Below are 20616 nucleotides of genomic sequence, written 5' to 3' on the forward strand. Positions count from 1 at the left end.
AACCCTCATGATTTTGAACACCTCTATCAGATCTCCTCCCAACTTTCTCTGCTCTAAGGAGAACAACCCCAGCTTCTCCAGTCTATCCACGTAACTGAAGTCCCTCATTCCTGGAACCATTCTTGTAAATCTTTTCTGCACCATCTCTAAGGCCTTCACATCCTTCCTAAAGTGCGGTGCCCAGAATTGGACACAATACTCCAGTTGAGGCCGAGCCAATGTTTTATGAAGGTTCATCATAACTTCCTTGCTTTTGGACTCTGTGCCTTCCTTGCTTTTGTTGCCTCTTGTTGCTGGCTTCAGGCACTGGAGCGGTTCCTGTGTGTTCAGCTCTCAGCTGCAGTCAGTACCTGGGCCGGGCTCAGCACTTTACCCAGCACATCTCTGTCCATGTTGTCATACTTGTCACGGAGGGGCTGCGCAGGCTTCTCATCCACCTCGGTCAGAGCGAGAGGTCCCGACCACTCGTACAAGTCTACGGGCATGTTGCAGCCGCACTGCGGACAGCCCGGGCTTAGGCTGCGTGAGCTGGAGCCACGTGAGCTACCCTGGAGAAGGTTGAGATTCCAGAAATAGTGGGGAACCAAGGGGTAATGAGAGTGAGGAACTTAAAGTAATTAATATCAGTCCAGAAAAAGTACTTGAGAAACTAAAGGGACTAAAAGCCGACAAATCCCCTGGACCTGACGGCCTACATCCTAGGGTTCTAAAAGAGGTGACTGCAGAGATAGTGGATGCATTGGTCGTGATCTTCCAAAATTCCCTAGATTCTGGAAAGGTCCTCGTGGAATGGAAGGTAGCAAATGTAACCCCGCTATTCAAGAAAGGAGGGAGAGAGAAAACAGGGATCTACAGGCCAGTTAGCCTGACATCAGTCCTCGGGAAAATGCTGGAATCCATTATTAAGGAAGTGGAACAGGGCAGTTAGAAAATGATGATATGATTAGGCAGAGTCAACATGGTTTTATGAAAGGGAAATCGTGTTTGTATAAAGCTCAAAAGTGGGTTCCAAATCATTAATGCTCCATATTCTAAGATTGGGAAGTGAACAGCTGTGAAATGGTAGGTTTTAGACCAATTCTGCAGCTTTCACCTATTCACAGCAATCCACAGTCATTGAGAACCCGACATACTTACCTGACGTGATAGCCGCTCTCCGGGACCCTCGTTAAAAACCTGGGAAAATGGTAAGTGTAGGGGGTTTCTCTTGCTTGTTCTGGTCTCCTACCAGGCTTCGTGCAATAATTACCCTTGAGTGGTTCGACCCACTCTTCCCTACGGTTCTAGACCTTGGACTTAGGTGCAGGGAACTGTACTGCAGAGAAAAACTCAATAGACCAGGTTGAATAGCACGAAATGGATGCTTTTATTATTAAACAGTTTGCAGCATTAAGAAATACATGTCATAAGCACAGATTAATGTAACTACAAGCATACACATATCTATAAACTTAACTCTATGGAAATGGGGAACACACGGCACATCGTAAAAGGGGAAACACATTACGATTACCCTTACCCCCTCCCCTAGACCTAGACTAAGTTTCGACTTGAGGAACTCGGAATCATGCTCACCACTTTCAGATTCGCAAAAGAGGGGGTTCGCAGCCCCTTTTACACAGCTTTCCGTCGTCACGTGGATTTGGAAGCTTCTGGCGCAGCTTGTTTTTCTCTCTCAGGCGATGGGGCAGCGGACACAGCCTCGATGAGCGCTCGTCATGACTGAATCCGTTAAAAGTTGTTGAAGAACCGGGTGTCCATGGAAGACTCAGTCACCGATTCCTGGTCGAATGGTATGTTGAGGCCCTGGAGGGCTCGGCCCGGAATGTCCTTTTTCTCCGGCCTGGATCGTCGGTTTTCCTGAGGGTGTCTTCTTCTTCGGCCTGGGTCGTCGATGATCTCCCGACAAAAGTACCCGGGCCACCCTCATCGTCTTCTCGTCGTGGCCGAGCCTTGCCTGGCCGAACATCGACCACGTCCCGAAACCGAAGTGCTGTCTTAACCGGAAAGTCTGTCCCAGTGCGTTGAAGAAATGAAAACCCGAGGTGAAGCTTGAGTTCCAGAAGAAGCGTACCATAGAAGAACCGTTTGAGTTCCGAAGCTCCTGACGAAGTTCTGAAGCGTTAAGCCACTGATGGACTTTTCAATCCATAGTTATACCTTTTTGGGACAGTCTTATCTCCCGCCAAATCATAGTCCAGTCTTTGTAATATTTTTGGCGGGCAGAAATCTCTGCAGGGGCGCTTTGTCTTGTAACGGGAGCCGGTGATAGCTTAACTGGCCTTACTGGCCGATAATGTCTTTTACTTTGTCACCGTAACTCAGTTCGTATATTGATCGGTCTGGAGATTGCCCTTGATGGCTGTTAAACGGTCTTTCCTTTGTACAGTAAATGGGTTTAAGTGTTCATTCAATTGTCCGCCCATTTCTTGATGGGCCCCATCCTGTTACTTGAAACTGTCTTGTACTTAGAATCCAATTAATATGTATGCTCAGTTCCCTGAGTTTCGGTTTCCCGATACTGGCTTTCGCGGGTTTACTGTTCTCAATCCACAAGCCTGTCTGGCTTGCAGTAACAGAAATCAAATGGTCCCAGAAACTGATCACGAGGTCCGGCGGCCATTTTGTATGCCCCTTTTTATCAAAGGTTTTTCTGTACAAGCTTTCTCTTGGTCAATAAACTGTCTTATTAACCCTGTTTTGTTGCGTGATTAAATTACGGAAAATTTCGAATCTTACATAAGTACATGGGAAAATGGTGCTTTACTACCTTTTATCAAGCTTAAAGTATCTAAATTGGCTGACCCATCGCTTGGTGCCAGGCCTGTTCAGGGATGACAGACTCAACACTTAGGAAACTCACAAGGAGGCGGTTCAGAGCAGGATACCGACCCGCTGTCAATCTTTGTGGTTTTGACAGTGGACTTGCCTCCATCCCGCACTCTGAGTGTCGGCAAAATTCAGCCCTTAGAGAACTGCGTCCAGTTCTGGTCACCATATTATAAATAGGATATAGAGGCACTGGAGAGCGTGCAGAGAAGATTTAGAAGGATGATACCAGAAATGCGAGGGTATACAGATCAGGAAAGGATGAACAGGCTGGGTCACTTTTCTCTTGAAAAAGGCTGAGGGGTGACCTAATAGAGGTCCTTAAAATTATGAAAATTTTTTGATAGAGTGGATACAGAGAGAATGTTTCCACTTGTGGGGAAGAGCATAACTAGAGGCCATCAATATAAGACAGTCACCAAGAAATCTAATAGGGAATTCAGAAGAAACTTCTTTACCCAGAGAGTGGTGAGAATGTGGAACTCGCTACCACAGGGAGTAGTTGAAGTGAATAGTATCGATGCATTTAAGGGGAGGCTGGACAAGCATATGTGGGAGAAGGGAATAGAGGGTTATGGTGATAGATTTAGATGAGGAAAGACGGGAGGAGGCTCGTGTGGAGCAGAAACACCAGCATGGACTGGTTGGGCCGAATGGCCTGTTTCTGTGCCGTATATCCTGTGTAATTCTAACAATCTCAGTTTTGCAATTTTCAATTCACTATTCCCTGTAAACCGATTGTCTCACAACACACTGGCTCAGGTTTTAACAAAGAGCCTTGTGTCCAATAAGGGGAATAAAGGCCCACAGCCTCCCCAGGCCCCGGGCCCTGAAGAAGGGACGGGAGAAACTCGCTGCCCTGTGGATCAGACAATCAGCCGGTGCTAGTCCGGCCCCTCGGGCTCCCCGATTGGTTGGAGGACCCGCCGCCGGCTCGCTCCTCCAACACCGCCCCGCTCGCTCCCTATTGGTCGGAAGCTCCCGTCAATCAGGCCGTGGGCCCGGGTCACGTGTCCCTCGCCAGGCGGAGCTGCAGGTCGGCGGGAGCGGGGTCGGGAGATTAATAAACTGCGGGTAGGCCGCGCTGCAGGGTTTATAAAGTTGGTGGAGGGAGTGGGTTAATGAACCCCGGGGGGACGTGGGCTGCTCACACCCCGATTGCGGCCCCAGGCCCCATTATTAAAACACACCCGGGGTGGGCCTCAGGCCCCGAACAAGAGCCTCCGGGCCGGGCGTTTGCCCTGAGCGGGGCGGCAGCTGCGGGGCTTTCTCCCGGTGACAGGCCCGGGGTAATGGCCACCATCTTGAGAGGCTCAGGGGGGCAGCAGGGCGCATGCGCGGCCCCCTAGGCCAGGAACCAGGAGGAGAGAATCTTGTCAATTTCTACCCTGGACTCTCAGTGATGGCTTTTGTAAACTCCTTTTACTGGCTGTGAGAAGGGCAGCATTTACACACCGCAAACTCAAACCAAACAACACATCGAGATCTGACAGAGTCACTCCATTCATCAGGACCCGAATATCATCGGCCTTTGAATGTGGAAGGAGGAATGTTTGTCTGTTCTGTCTGTGGGGAAAGATTTCAAACATCAGTGTGACCGGAAAAGCACCGAGACACACACACCCAAGTGAGAGTGTTCCAGAGCACTGACTGTGGAAAGAGCTTTAACCAGTTACACAGCCTGAAAAAACATCGCACCGTTCACAGTGGGGAGAAACCGTGCACGTGTTCTGTGTGTGGATGAGGCTTCAACTGATCGTCCAACCTGGAGAGACACAAGGACACCCACAACATGGAGAAACTGTGGAAATGTGGGGACTGTGGGAAGGGATTTAATTACCCATCTGAGCTAGAAACACATCGATGCAGTCACACCAGGGAGAGGCCATTCACCTGCTCCGTGTATGGGAAAACATCACTTGTTTCCCACTTGGCGCAAAAAGAATATATTAATTACAGCAATTCATTTGAGTTGATTTTAAATAGGTTAGTTCACCAATTGAATCATGTTTCTCTCATTGTATTTCCCAACTCGGATTCATGGCCTCATTTATTTTCTTCCTCTGAGCCCCTGAACCTCATCTGGCAGCGTAATGTTGGCAAGTGGTGATTGATGGCCCTGGGAACCAATAGGAAGAGAGCTCAGATGCTGGAGGGCCAAGGGAGCAGCGAGTTCTGCAACCAATCGCGGTGTTTGAGGGGCGGAACCTGAGTCGGCCAGTCGGGTGAGTCAGTGTGAACCCGTTAAACAATCTATCTTCTAAAAGTTAAATCGAGAATTCTTTTGTCAACAGAACAGTTTAACATTTGTCAGTATTTTGTTTCCCTGGAGTTCCTATTATGAGTTTCAGACACTTCAGTGCCAAGTGGACCAGGTGTTTACAACCCTCTTAATAAGGAGAAGCTGATTCCAGTGTCAGAAGGGTCGGTAACCAGAGGACTCAGATTTAAGGTCATTGTCAAAAGAACCAGCGGCGACATGAGGAAAGAATTTAAGCAGTGAGTTGTTATGACCTGGAAGGCACTGCCTGAGGTGGTGGTGGAAGCAGATTCAATGGCAACTTTCAAAGGGGAATTGGAGAACTACTTGAATTGGGAAACAAATTGTGGGTCTGTGGGGATAAAGCAGAGGAGTGGGCCTAAATTCAAAGAGCTGGCTCTGGGACAATGGGCCGAAGGGCTGTACCATTCTCTGATTCTATGAACTCTGCATTCCTCCAATTCTGGCCTGTTGTGCATCCCCCACTTCCTTCGCTCCACCATTGGTGGCCGTGCCTTCAGTTGCCTCGGCCCTAAGGTCAATTTTTGCCTGATTACACTCTTATGAAGCACCTTAGCGCATTTAACGTAGTAAAACGTTCCATGTAAATGCAAGTTGTTGTTGGTGTGCTACCATTGGCCTCGGTTTTTCCAGACAGAATCAGCCAGCGCCGGCGGCTGTGCTGCTCCCCATGGTCGAAATGCTAGCAGCTCGCTGTATCGGCCCACAAGCTCAGAATTGCCATTAGCAAGGAACTGGAGGGCAAAGAGTGACTGGGGCCAAACCCTATCATCACGCAGCACCCTGAGGAGAGAAAGGGAGAAAAACCCGAATTTCTATCCTGTATTTACAGTGATGACTTTTGTAAACTGCTTTTACAGGGCATTAGAAACCAAACATCAGGTCAAGATCTGACAGAGTGACATGCTTCATCAGGACCTGAATATCATCGGCCTTTTAACATAGGAGAAATGTTTGTCTGTGGGAAAAGATTTCAAACGTCAGTGTGACCGAGACACACAGACCCGAGTGAGAGGGTTCCAGGGCACTGACTGTGGAAACATAGAAGATAGGAGCAGGAGTAGGCCTTAACCCTTAACCAGTTATACAGCCTGAAAAACATTGCACCATTCACAGCGGGGAGAAACCGGACATGTGTTGTGTGTGTGGACAAGGCTTCAACTGATCATCCAACCTGGAGAGTCACAATGACACCCGCACCATGGAGAAACCGTGGGAATGTGGGGATTGTGAGAAGGGATTCAGTTCCCCATCGAAGCTGGAAACTCATCGATGCACTCACACTGGGGAGAGGCCATTTACCTGCTCCATGTGTGAGAAGGGATTCACTCAGTCATCCAACCTTCTGAGACACCAGCGAGTTCACACTGGGGAGAGGCTATTCACCTGCTCCATGTGTGAGAAGGGATTCACTCAGTCATCCAACCTTCTGAGACACCAGCGAGTTCACACTGGGGAGAGGCTATTCACCTGCTCCGTGTGTGGGAAGGGATTCACTCAGAGATCCAGCTAGCTGATACACCAGCGAGTTCACACTGGGGAGAAGCCGTTCACTCGTTCATCTGAGCTTGTGAAACACCAGCACATTCACACTAGAGAGAGCCTGTTCACCTGCTCCATGTGTAAGAACAGATTTACTCTTTCATCCAAGCTTCTGAGACACCAGCGCATTCACATTGGAGAGAGGCCGTTCACCTGCTCCATGTGTGGGAAGGGATTTAATCGACCATCCAAACTTCTGACACACCAGCGCATTCACACTGGGGAGAGGCCATTCACCTGTTCCGTGTGTGAGAAGGGATTCACTAATTCATCCGATGTTCTGACACACCAGCGAGTTCACACTGGGGAGAGACCATTCACCTGCTCTGAGTGTGGGAAGGGATTCACTCGGTCATCGCACCTCATGAACATCAACTTGTTCACACACATAAAAGACCTTTTAAATGTTCTGACTGTGAGAAAAGCTTTAAAAGCACAAAGGATCTGCTGATACACCAGCGTGTTCACACTGGGAGAGGCCGTACACCTGCTTTGAGTGTGGCAAGGGATTCACTCAGTCATCCCACCTGCTGTCACACCAGCGAGTTCACACTGGGGCGAGGCTGTTCACCTGGTCCGTGTATGGGAAGGGATTCACTCGGTCATCCAACCTGCTGAGACACCAGCGAGTTCACAAGTGACTGCAGGGGTTGGATTCTGCTGTTATTGCTGCTGTTAATCACATCCAGGACTGAACCATGTTCATTCTGACAGTTGGGGATTGTTTCTGCTGAGGTTAATGACCCCTATAACTAGGCTGGAGATTAATATTCTGGATATCTCTCAAATAAATCAGCTTTGTTTTCATTGCATTGTTGTAGATTTTTGCCTTTCTCACCTGGATGTTTAGCATCACCTGGCTGGAGCTCAGAAAGGACAATCTGGGGGAGGATCGTACGGTGGGAACAGAACTCCAGCCTGGACACAGTCCTTCAGGGCCACACTGAGGGGCAAATTGCACTTTGGTCTTTCTCGTCTCTCTTCACTGACAGCAAGGTTGCCGTGCAGGTTTATCTTGAGACCTGTAAGAAATGTGTCCCAGCCGCTCTCGCCATGGTTCAGAGCTCCTAGGCATGGAACAGAAGGCCCCTTTACAACTGTGTTTAGAGTCAGGAAGAACAACGGTGAATGCTGGAAACGTGCTGTCAAATCAGAGATTGGTGTCAAACTGCGATCTGTTCCTAAAATAAAAACAGAAAATGCTGGAGAAATTCAGCAGGTCAGGCAGCATCTGTGAAGAGAGAAACAAAGTTAACGTTTCAGGTCGATGACCTTTTGTCAGAACAGAACGTGCGATCTGTTCCTGACTGAAAGTGAAACAGGTTTAAGTTTCCAGTCTAAAGATGACTGGTAATCATTTGACATGTTTGTGTGACAGTCCTGAGTCTACCATTTTAAGGCAGGTGTTAACCCATTTAAAATAAACACGTTAAAATAAATTAGTTAAAGTCTGCATTAAAATAGCAGAGGGAGGAGTTCACAGGAGCCTGTTAACTGCTGGTACAATTATACAACAGACATTTGATCTCCAGATAAAGAAGGACCTGCAGCGTGTTTCCAGGAACTCCCTGTTTTATTGATGTGTGTGTTAGACACCAGGATAACTAAAAATACACGACCCAGAACATCCACGGGGGTGCGATCCCGACAGTTACTCTGGGATCACTCCCGCTGTGGAACTCCAGCACTGACCCTGCTGAAGGTTGTAGGCTCAGGGAGTGGGGCCTCCAGGAGTGGACGGTAAGAAAGCTGGGTTTTATTAGAAGATCAGATTTAACATGAAATAGAGTCATAAAAGTAAAGGCTTGCTTTGTTTTATATACATGTATGTTTAATATTAGTGGACTTTGTATTATAGACCCCTGTCTAGTGAACTATTAGCTTGTAATCACCTCAGACAGAACAGGCTCTAATTATCCCTTTTAAGCTGAAACAGACCTCGTGTGAACAGAACCAGCAGAGCTGAGAACTCTACCTGTGTGGACTGAGCTGAACCGTGAAAGCCAGTTGTTTCTTGAAATGCCCCAGTAAAAGCAAACTCTGACATTGTTCTGACTCGCAGATTCCTCGTAGCTCCAATGAACAGGAAGCAGTTACTCGATGAACCCTAAACAGCCATCCAATGGAATGCTTTGTTTGATGAATGTCTTTCAGCTCAATGGTTTGATTGGCTGAGGGAACCAGGGTCACATGGGCTGTACCTGATTGGGCTTTAAATACAGGAACAGTTTGCAGCTCCGGTCAGAGAGCACCCCGGGAAGAAGAAAGCTGATGGCTACAGCCAAGGTGGAACATCCTTCGGGCTGTCCCTGGAGAGGGAGCACGCGGTGTCCGCCGGGACGCTGGAGGCCTTCCGTGACCGCTGGGCACTGGAGGGACTGGAGTCAATTGTCAACACCAGCAACAGTATTCGGATCTGATTTAATTATAATTTGGAGTTGATTGTTTGTGTCCCTTTAAAAAGGGGGCCCTCTCGGTAATTTGACATCGATTGATGACAATGTCATTCTAATTGGCCTTTTAAAAGAGTCGAACATCCTTTCGTACCTCCCAGGCTTGGCAATGTTCAAAGTCTGAGTTCATGGATACAGCTTGTTAGATTATGAGTCTTACTATATAACTATAATATTGTAAATATTACAATAAATATTCCTTTGTAGAATCTCCCATGTAAATATTTTGCACTGATTTAGTATAGGAGTTGTATTACTGTAGAATCTACATATTAAAAATAAAGCCTGTGCTCAGGGGGAGTAAGGTGTGTGGAGTGTTTCATTGGAGATCTCGAACTCAACTAGGAATAGCGTAAAAGCTCATCAGGATTGTAAACAACTTCAGTCTGACATACACTGGAGATTGGTGTCAGTGACGGGCTGGTTTATAACAGACAGGAGGAGATTGGTGTCAGTGACTGTGGGGTTGGTTTATATCAGACAGGAGGAGATTGGTGTCAGTGACTGTTGGGTTGGTTTCTATCAGACAGGAGGAGATTGGTGTCAGTGACTGTGGGGTTGGTTTATATCAGACAGGAGGAGATTGGTGTCAGTGACTGTGGGGTTGGTTTATATCAGACAGGAGGAGATTGGTGTCAGTGACTGTTGGGTTGGTTTCTATCAGACAGGAGGAGATTGGTGTCAGTGACTGGGGTTAAGAACATATGAAATAAGAGCAGGAGTGGGCCATATGGCCCCTCGAGCCTGCTCCGACATTCAATAAGATCATGGCTGATCATCGACCTCAACTCCACTTTCCCGCCCGATCTCCATATCCCTCGATTCCCCTAGAGTCCAAAAATCTATCGATCTCAGCCTTGAATATACTCAAAGACTCAGCATTCACAGCCCTCTGGGGCAGAGAATTCCAAAGATTCACAACCCTCAGTGAAGAAATTCCTCCTCATCTCAGTCTTAAATGGCCGACCCCTTATCCTGAGTCTATGCCCCCTAGTTCTAGAGAGTCCAGCCAGGGGAAACAACCTCTCAGCATCTACCCTGTCAATCCCCCTCAGAATCTCGTATGTTTCAATGAGATCACCTCTCATTCTTCTAAACTCCAGAGAGTTTATCACACAGCAGATTAGTGTAAATGCAGTGACGTCTCGTGCAAGGTTTATCCCTGTGAAAATTCTGCTGAATAGTCAGGAATGTGGATACTGGGGATCTCCTATGTAAATAATTGCAGAATCACAGAGGTATCTTTACTCTGTATCTAACCCGTGCTGTACCTGCCCTGGGAGTGTTTGATGGGACAGTGTAGAGGGAGCTTAACTCTGTATCTAACCCGTGCTGTACCTGCCCTGGGAGTGTTTGATGGGACAGTGTAGAGGGAGTTTACTCTGTATCTAACCCGTGCTGTACCTGCCCTGGGAGTGTTTCATGGGACAGTGTAGAGGGAGCTTTACTCTGTATCTAACCCATGCTGTACATGCCCTGGGAGTGTTTGATGGGACAGTGTCGAGAGAGCTTTACTCTGTATCTAACCCGTGCTGCACCTGCCCTGGGAGTGTTTGATGGGACAGTGTAGAGGGAGCTTTACTCTGTATCTAACCCATGCTGTACATGCCCTGGGAGTGTTTGATGGGACAGTGTCGAGAGAGCTTTACTCTGTATCTAACCCGTGCTGCACCTGCCCTGGGAGTGTTTGATGGGACAGTGTAGAGGGAGCTTTACTCTGTATCTAACCCGTGCTGCACCTGCCCTGGGAGTGTTTGATGGGACAGTGTAGCGGGAGCTTTACTCTGTATCCAACCCGTGCTGCACCTGCCCTGGGAGTGTTTGATGGGACAGTGTAGAGGGAGCTTTACTCTGTATCTAACCCGTGCTGTACCTTACCGGAGAGTGTTGATTGGGCAGTGCAGAAGGAGCTTTACTCTGTATCTAACCCGTGCTGTACCTGCCCTGGGAGTGTTTGATGGGACAGTGTAGGGGACCTTTACTCTGTATCTAACCCGTGCTGTACCTGCCTTGGGAGTGTTGATGGGGCACTTGGTGCTGACCTCGATGATCACAACATTTAACCCAAAGATGATAGAATATAAAGCCATCAGCTTCTTAATAGAGTATTAAGGTTGGTGACACTGGACACTTGAACCTGCAAGTTAATAGGACAAGGTGTTAGCTGGAATCTTATACTCCTATGTCTTTGCTCCTTTACTCCTTTCAAAATTTTCCATTTCATGTTCATTTCCTGTTTTTCTTCCTCCTAAATCTATCACCTCAGACATCTCTCGTTTGAAGAGCATCCATTAACCACTACTTTCTGGTTTCTGCCCTTTACCCAACTTCCTATCCACGCTGCCCCACTCCCTTTAATACCGTGAGCCTTAATTTGATCAACAAGCCTCCTGTCCATCACCTTATCAAACACCTTTAGACAATCCATCTCCACAACATCCACTGCATTTCCTCCCTCACTGCACCGAGTGCAGCCCCAGGCCCGATTATAAAAACAGTGAACATTATCCACCCGCCTGGTCCCTCAGCAAAGGGGCCTCACGCCAAACTCCGGGACAGACAGGAAGTGAGGGAGCGTCTGTAAATGGAGGAGAAATGGTGGCTGGTCAGGGAGCGTCTGTAAATGAAGGAGATATGGTGACTGGTCAGGGAGCGTCTGTAAATGGAGGAGAAATGGTGGCTGGTCAGGGAGTGTCTGAAAATGGAGGAGAAATGGTGGCTGGTCAGGGAGTGTCTGTAAATGAAGGAGAAATGGTGACTGGTCAGGGAGCATCTGTAAATAGAGGAGAAATGGTGACTGGTTAGGGAGCATCTGTAAATAGAGGGGAAATGGTGACTGGTCAGGGAGCGTCTGTAAATGGAGGAGAAATGGTGGCTGGTCAGGGAGTGTCTGAAAATGGAGGAGAAATGGTGGCTGGTCAGGGAGTGTCTGTAAATGAAGGAGAAATGGTGACTGGTCAGGGAGCATCTGTAAATAGAGGAGAAATGGTGACTGGTTAGGGAGCATCTGTAAATAGAGGGGAAATGGTGACTGGTCAGGGAGTGTCTGTAAATGAAGGAGAAATGGTGACTGATCAGGGAGCGTCTGTAAATGAAGGAGATATGGTGACTGGTCAGGGAGCGTCTGTAAATGGAGGAGAAATGGTGGCTGGTCAGGGAGTGTCTGAAAATGGAGGAGAAATGGTGGCTGGTCAGGGAGTGTCTGTAAATGAAGGAGAAATGGTGACTGGTCAGGGAGCATCTGTAAATAGAGGAGAAATGGTGACTGGTTAGGGAGCATCTGTAAATAGAGGGGAAATGGTGACTGGTCAGGGAGTGTCTGTAAATGAAGGAGAAATGGTGACTGGTCAGGGAGCAACTGTAAATAGAGGAGAAATGGTGACTGGTCAGGGAACGTCTGTAAATGAAGGAGAAATGGTGACAAAAATCTGCAGGCATTGAAAGCAAAGCTGATTTATTTGACACTAGCTGGAGTGCCCGGTGGTGCCGAGGGTTTTTTGAGGGCATGTTGTTATGAAAAAAGTAGAAATAATTTTTATATATATATAAATGTGTTTGTCTGTCTGTCTGTCTGTGTGGGAAGGAGAGAGAGAGAGAGAGAGGGAAAGAGAGAGAGAGAGGGAAGGAGAGAGAGAGAGAGAGAGAGAGAGGGGGAAGGAGAGAGAGAGTGAGGGGGAAGGAGAGAAAGAGGGAAGGAGAGAGAGAGAGAGAGAGGGGGAAGGAGAGAGAGAGAGAGGGGGAAGGAGAGAGAGAGGGAAGGAGAGAGAGAGAGAGAGAGGGAAGGAGAGAGAGAGAGAGAGAGGGAAGGAGAGAGAGAGAGAGAGAGAGGGAAGGAGAGAGAGAGGGAGAGAGGGGGAAGGAGAGAGAGAGGGAAGGAGAGAGAGAGAGGGAAGGAGAGAGAGAGAGGGGGAAGGAGAGAGAGAGAGGGAAGGAGAGAGAGAGGGGGAAGGAGAGAGAGGGAAGGAGAGAGAGACAGCGAGAGAGAGGGAAGGAGAGAGAGAGAGAGGGAAAGAGAGAGAGAGAGGGAAGGAGAGAGAGAGAGAGAGAGGGGGAAGGAGAGAGAGAGAGAGGGGGAAGGAGAGAGAGGGAAGGAGAGAGAGAGAGAGAGGGAAGGAGAGAGAGAGGGAAGGAGAGAGAGAGGGAGAGAGGGGGAAGGAGAGAGAGGGAAGGAGAGAGAGAGAGAGAGAGGGAAGGAGAGAGAGAGAGAGTGAAGGAGAGAGAGAGAGTGAGAGAGAGAGAGAGAGAGGGAAGGAGAGAGAGAGGGAAGGAGAGAGAGACAGCGAGAGAGAGGGAAGGAGAGAGAGAGAGACAGGGAAGGAGAGAGAGACAGAGAGAGAGGGAAGGAGAGAGAGAGACAGAGAGGGAAGGAGAGTGAGAGAGAGAGGGAAGGAGAGACAGAGAGAGAGAGGGAAGGAGAGAGACAGAGAGAGAGAGGGAAGGAGAGAGAGAGAGGGAAGGAGAGACAGAGAGAGAGAGGGAAGGAGAGAGACAGAGAGAGAGAGGGAAGGAGAGAGAGAGAGGGAAGGAGAGAGAGAGAGAGAGAGAGAGAGAGGGAAGGAGAGAGAGAGGGAAGGAGAGGCAGAGAGAGAGGAAAGGAGAGAGAGAGAGAGACAGGGAAGGCGAGAGAGAGACAGAGAGGGAAGGAGAGAGAAAGAGAGAGGGAAGGAGAGAAAGAGAGAGGGAAGGAGAGAGAGAGAGAGAGAGGGAAGGAGAGAGAGAGAGAGAGAGAGGGGGAAGGAGAGAGAGGGAAGGAGAGAGAGGCAGCCGAGAGAGAATAGAATATGCGATCAATGTCTGGCTGGCGAGGTTGAAACAGAAATGCATTTCCTCCTAAAATGCGAAAAATTCAACACATCAAGAAACATATTATTCAACAAGCTAAGCCAAACAACCCCAGATTTCAAGGAATTGGATGATCTGTCAAAATTGAGATTAGTCCTAGGAGAAGGAGACAGACCATACCTTGGGGCTAAATATGTAACAACATGTCACAACCTGAGGACTGTTTAAAAGTAAGACTGTTTAAAATTAATATTGAACGTACCAAATGAAGTAGAAAGACTGTTTAAAATTAATATTGTTTAAAAGTAATATTGTATGTACCCAACAAATGTCAAATCGATTGACACCTACAGAATGTTGGAAAACTGTACCTTTTTGCTATGTAAGCTTTGGCAATATGGTTCTCTGTAAACTTTCATGCCAATAAAGCATTTGAACTGAACTGAACTGAACTGAACTGAGAGAGAGAGAGAGGGAAGGAGAGAGAGAGAGAGAGGGAAGGAGAGAGAGAGAGAGAGAGAGAGAGAGGGAAGGAGAGAGAGAGAGAGGGAAGGAGAGAGAGAGAGAGAGAGAGAGAGGCCCGGAGTCCCGTGCGTGGCGTAGCACCTGAGGCCAGGCCCGAGTCACCCCAGCTGAGCTCACGCTTAAGGGCCGGCCCGAGTCACCCGAGCTGAGCTCCCGCTCCGGACTGCCGCCCAACGTCAACAACAAACACCATCCTCACCTGTGATGATTAGCTGCAGCTTGCTGTTCGCTGGGCGGGGAGGAAGGAGGGAATGGCGCATGATGGCCGTGAGGGTGTACTCCCGCTTCGGGAGAGAGAGAGAGAGAGAGGGGGGGGGAAGGAGAGAGAGAGCGAGAGAGAGAGGGGGGAAGGAGGGAAAAAGCAAGAGCGCGAGTGGGCGGCACGCGAGAAACAGGGAGCGAGAAACAGGGAGCGCGCCAGAGTTTGAAATCAAACAAAACCATTGGAGAAAGCACGTGATCGCTTTCGCCCGCCCGCTCCCTCCCTCCCCGGGCTGGGACACTGAGAGCGGACCGAGTAGGGTGAACCCCATGGGCGGGGGTGGGGCGGTGTGTCACGTGATTCTCGGCGCTTGGACACTGAGAGTGGACCAAGTAGGGCGATACCCGGGCGGGGGTGTCACGTGGTTATCGGTGCTGGGACACTGAGCCGAGCCCCGGGACCAGGCCGAGGGGGGAAAAGGCCAAGTCTCCGGCCCGCGGCCGCAAACGGAGCCGAGCCCCAAGACCGGGCCGATGGGGGGAAAGGCCGAGTCCCCGGCCCTCGGCCGCAAACAGAGCCGAGCCCCGGGACCGGGCCGAGGTGGGGAAAGCCCGAGTCCCCGGCCGCAAACGGAGCTGAGCCCCGGGAACGGGCTGAGGGGGCGAAAGCCCGAGTCCCCGGCCCGCGGCCGCAAATGGAGCCGAGGACCGGGCTGAGGGGGGGAAAGCCCAAGTCCCTGGCTGGGGCCTCCAGCTCCATAAGGTGGGGAGACCTTCCCTGGAAGACAACTGAGTTCCTTCATACTTGAAATGGATCACTTCATTTCTAACTGTTCCTAAATACTATTTAAAGCTGAATTAATTTGTTCCTTTCCTTAGTTCCCTGTATTAAAGTTCAGGTTTTTAAGCACCCCATAACTAAGAAGACAACTGCACTACATGATCTGGCATTAAGCCATATAGAACAGGAAGGTGGCAGCTGTTAAAATGTGAATAAAACTAAAAGCTGAGGTAAAGATGGCCGATTTAACGGCAGTTTGAAAGATTAGGCCCCACCCACACATGCCATGAAAGGCCCCCCGTGACGCAGCGCGCTCCCCCTGTCGGATTGGTCAACCTTCACGTCACTCAATGCTAATGAGCGGTAGGATTGGTCAACCGCTAATGAGCGGAATTTTGCCGTTTTTTGAACGTTATTTGTATACTGTCCGAACAATTTTTGTCTGACCAAAAAGTAAATATGCCTATGACGCTCCCCTAATCATAAGCTTTCTTTTGATATAACATATGTGTAGGTACGCTCTATAACCTTTGAGTGATGCCCGGACAGACAGACAGACAGATCGATCCTTTTATATATATACTAGCTGGGGAGCCCCGCGTTGCGAGGGCAATTTTGGGGCGCTTGGTCTCCCTGCCCCTGTGTGTCCCCCCTCTCCGTCATGTCCTCTCCCGGTCCTATCCCTCCCTCCCCTCCTCTCCCTCCCCTCCCTCCCCTCCTCTCCCCTCTCCTGTCTCCCTCCCTCCCTCCCCTCGCCCTCCCCTCCCCCACCCCCCTCTGTCCCTCTCTCCGGCCCCTCCCCCTGCCTAGCGCCTGAGGTCCGGAGCTGAGTTCCCCCTGCGTATCGCGCGGCTGATGGACGGCTGCTGTGGGCGGGCGGGGCGGCGCATGCGCGGTCAGTGCGGGCGGCGCGAGCCCCCCGCGATTTCCCGAGGCTCGCCCCCCCCGCAATTTCCCGAGGCTCTCCCCCCCACCCCGATTTCCCGAGGCTCTCCCCCCCCGCGATTTCCCGAGGCTCTCCCCCCACCCGCGATTTCCCGAGGCTCTCCCCCCCCCCACGCGATTTCCCGAGGCTCTCCCACCCCCGCGATTTCCCGAGGATCTCCCCCCCCCCGCAATTTCCCGAGGCTCTCCCCCCCCCGCGATTTCCCGAGGCTCTCCCCCCCCGCGATTTCCCGAGGCTCTCCCCCCCCCGCCCCGCGATTTCCCGAGGCTCTCCCCCCCCGCGATTTCCCGAGGCTCCCCCCCCGCGATTTCCCGAGGCTCTCCCCCCGCTGCGATTTCCCGAGGCTCTCCCCCCCCTATTAAATTGTAATTTTAATTCCCTAACACATCATTAAAATATTTACCTTAGTTCCCTAACACACAGAAAGTGTGGGGGGAAAAATTGTGAAAAATCAAGATGGCGGCCACTCACCTCGGTTCAGAAGGAAAAGGCCCACCCACACACGCACCGATTGGTCGACCGGTCAGGTCACCGAAGCGTAGGATTGGTCAATCGTCGAGTCACTCGACACTCAACTGTAGGAAGGAACCCGCCGTCCGATTGGTGGACCTCGACGTCACACGGTCGCTAATGAGCGAACGCTGAACGTTTTTGGGATACCGCGGGCGGGATTTTTGTCCGGCCGAAACGTAAATACGCCTATGACCGGTCCGGAATCGCAAGCTTTCTTCTGAGGCGACGCGCGCGTCGGTACGCTCTGTAACTTTCAAACGTATAGAGAACGGACAGACAGACAGACAGACAGACAGACAGAAGAGCCGCTTTATATATATAGACTAGCTGGGGGAGCCCGGCGGTGCCGAGGCTTTTTCGAGGGCATGTTGTTGGAAGAGAGAGAGAGAGAGAGAGAGAGAGTGAGAGAGCGACTGGGGGGGAAAGAGAGAGAGAGAGAGCGACTGGGGGGGGAAGAGAGAGAGAGCGACTGGGGGGGGAAGAGAGAGAGAGCGACTGGGGGGGGAAGAGAGAGAGAGCGACTGGGGGGGAAGAGAGAGAGAGCGACTGGGGGGGAAGAGAGAGAGAGCGACTGGGGGGGAAGAGAGAGAGAGCGACTGGGGGGGGGAAGAGAGAGAGAGCGACTGGGGGGGAAGAGAGAGAGAGCGACTGGGGGGGAAGAGAGAGAGAGCGACTGGGGGGGAGAGAGAGAGAGCGACTGGGGGGGAGAGAGAGAGAGCGACTGGGGGGGGAGAGAGAGAGAGCGACTGGGGGGGAAGAGAGAGAGAGCGACTGGGGGGGAAGAGAGAGAGAGCGACTGGGGGGGAAGAGAGAGAGAGCGACTGGGGGGGAAGAGAGAGAGAGCGACTGGGGGGAAGAGAGAGAGAGCGACTGGGGGGGAAGAGAGAGAGAGCGACTGGGGGGGAAGAGAGAGAGAGCGACTGGGGGGGAAGAGAGAGAGAGCGACTGGGGGGAAGAGAGAGAGAGCGACTGGGGGGGAAGAGAGAGAGAGCGACTGGGGGGGAAGAGAGAGAGAGCGACTGGGGGGGGAAGAGAGAGAGAGCGACTGGGGGGGAGAGAGAGAGAGCGACTGGGGGGGGAGAGAGAGAGAGCGACTGGGGGGGGGAGAGAGAGAGAGCGACTGGGGGGAAGAGAGAGAGAGCGACTGGGGGGGAAGAGAGAGAGAGCGACTGGGGGGAAGAGAGAGAGAGCGACTGGGGGGGAAGAGAGAGAGAGCGACTGGGGGGGAAGAGAGAGAGAGCGACTGGGGGGGAAGAGAGAGAGAGCGACTGGGGGGGAAGAGAGAGAGAGCGACTGGGGGGGAAGAGAGAGAGAGCGACTGGGGGGAAGAGAGAGAGAGCGACTGGGGGGGAAGAGAGAGAGAGCGACTGGGGGGAAGAGAGAGAGAGCGACTGGGGGGGAAGAGAGAGAGAGCGACTGGGGGGGAAGAGAGAGAGAGCGACTGGGGGGAAGAGAGAGAGAGCGACTGGGGGGGGAAGAGAGAGAGAGCGACAGGGGGGGGAAGAGAGAGAGAGCGACTGGGGGGGAAGAGAGAGAGAGCGACTGGGGGGAAGAGAGAGAGAGCGACTGGGGGGGAAGAGAGAGAGAGCGACTGGGGGGGGAAGAGAGAGAGAGCGACTGGGGGGAATAGAGAGAGAGCGACTGGGGGGGGGAAGGGAGAGAGAGCGACTGGGGGGGAAGAGAGAGAGCGACTGGGGGGAAGAGAGAGAGCGACTGGGGGGGAAGAGAGGAGAGCGACGGGGGGAAGAGAGAGCGACGGGGGGAAGAGAGAGAGCGACGGGGGGAAGAGAGGGGGGAAAGAGTGGGGGGGAAGAGAGAGAGCGACGGGGGGGAAGAGAGGGGGGAAGAGAGGGGGGGAAAGAGTGGGGGGAAAGAGTGGGGGGAAAGAGTGGGGGGAAAGAGTGGGGGGAGGGGGTGCCCGGCGGTGCCGAGGCTTTTTTGAGGGCATGTTGTTGTTGGAAGAGAGAGAGGGAGCGACTGGCGGGGAGAGAGGGGAAGGAGAGAGAGCGAAGGAGGGAAGGAGAGAGCGCGAGCGAGAGGGGGAAGGAGAGAGCGAGAGGGGGAAGGAGAGAGCGAGAGAGAGGGAAGGAGAGCGAGAGCGAGGGAAGGAGAGCGAGAGCGAGAGTGAAGGAGAGCGAGAGAGAGGGAAGGAGAGCGAGAGAGAGGGAGGAGAGCGAGAGAGAGGGAAGGAGAGCGAGAGAGAGGGAAGGAGAGCGAGAGAGAGGGAAGGAGAGCGAGAGAGAGGGAAGGAGAGCGAGAGAGAGGGAAGGAGAGCGAGAGAGAGGGAAGGAGAGAGAGAGAGGGGAGGAGAGAGAGAGAGAGGGAAGGAGAGAGAGAGAGAGGGAAGGAGAGAGAGAGAGAGGGAAGGAGAGAGAGAGAGGGAAGGAGAGAGAGGGAAGGAGAGAGAGAGAGGGAAGGAGAGAGAGAGAGGGAAGGAGAGAGAGAGAGAGAGGGAAGGAGAGAGAGAGAGAGAGGGAAGGAGAGAGAGAGAGAGAGAGGGAAGGAGAGAGAGAGATAGAGAGGGAAGTAGAGAGAGAGAGAGGGAAGGAGAGAGAGAGAGAGAGGGAAGGAGAGAGAGAGAGAGAGGGAAGGAGAGAGAGAGAGAGAGGGAAGGAGAGAGAGAGAGAGGGAAGGAGAGAGAGAGAGAGGGAAGGAGAGAGAGAGAGAGGGAAGGAGAGAGAGAGTGGGAGGAGAGAGAGAGAGGGAAGGAGAGAGAGAGAGAGAGGGAAGGAGAGAGAGAGAGAGGGAAGGAGAGAGAGAGAGAGGGAAGGAGAGAGAGAGGGGGAAGGGAGAGAGAGGGAGGGAAGGAGAGAGAGAGAGGGAAGGAGAGAGAGGGAAGGAGAGAGAGAGAGGGAAGGAGAGAGAGAGAGGGAAGGAGAGAGAGAGAGGGAAGGAGAGAGAGAGGGGGAAGGAGAGAGAGAGGGGGAAGGAGAGAGAGAGAGGGAAGGAGAGAGAGAGAGGGAAGGAGAGAGAAAGAGGGAAGGAGAGAGAGAGAGAGGGAGGAGAGAGAGAGAGGAAGGAGAGAGAGAGAGGAAGGAGAGAGCGGAAGGAGAGAGAGAGAGGAAGGAGAGAGAGAGAGGGAAGGAGAGAGAGAGAGAGGGAAGGAGAGAGAGAGGGGGAAGGAGAGAGAGAGGGAGGGAAGGAGAGAGAGAGGGGGGGAAGGAGAGAGAGAGAGAGAGGGGGAAGGAGAGAGAGAGGGGGAAGGAGAGTGAGAGAGGGGGAAGGAGAGAGAGAGGGGAAGGAGAGAGAGAGAGAGAGGGGGAAGGAGAGAGAGACGGGGTGAGAGAGAGAGAGACTGGGAGTGAGAGAGAGAGAGAGAAAGATTGGGAGCGTGAGAGAGAGAGAGATTGGGAGTGTGAGAGAGAGAGAGAGGTTGGGAGTGTGAGAGAGAGAGAGAGAGATTGGGAGTGTGAGAGAGAGAGAGAGAGAGATTGGGAGTGAGAGAGAGAGAGAGAGATTGGGAGTGTGAGAGTGAGAGTGATTGGGAGTGTGAGAGAGAGAGAGATTGGGAGTGTGAGAGTGAGAGTGTTTGGGAGTGTGAGAGAGAGAGAGATTCTGGGAGTGTGAGAGAGAGAGAGATTGGGAGTGTGAGAGAGAGAGAGAGAGACGGGGGGGCGGGGGGAGAGAGAGACGGGAAGAGAGAGCGAGTGGGGGGGAAGGAAGAGAGAGCGAGTGGGGGGGGAAGAGAGAGCGAGTGGCGGGGGGGAAGAGAGAGAGAGAGAGCGCGAGCAGGGGGGAAGAGAGAGAGAGCGCGAGCGGGGGG

The 20616-nt window shown here is 51.7% G+C and overlaps 1 pseudogene; it reads left to right on the forward strand.

The window, feature by feature from the left end:
* Positions 1 to 5748: 5748 nt before the first annotated feature.
* The window catches only part of LOC147118848 (uncharacterized), an 82826-nt pseudogene continuing 67958 nt past the window's right edge, over positions 5749 to 20616 (forward strand).

The sequence above is a fragment of the Somniosus microcephalus genome, chromosome 4 (genome assembly GCF_052327205.1).
Source record: "Somniosus microcephalus isolate GS21.2 chromosome 4, FLI_Smic_1.0, whole genome shotgun sequence".
NCBI classification, from domain to species: Eukaryota; Metazoa; Chordata; class Chondrichthyes; order Squaliformes; family Somniosidae; genus Somniosus; species Somniosus microcephalus.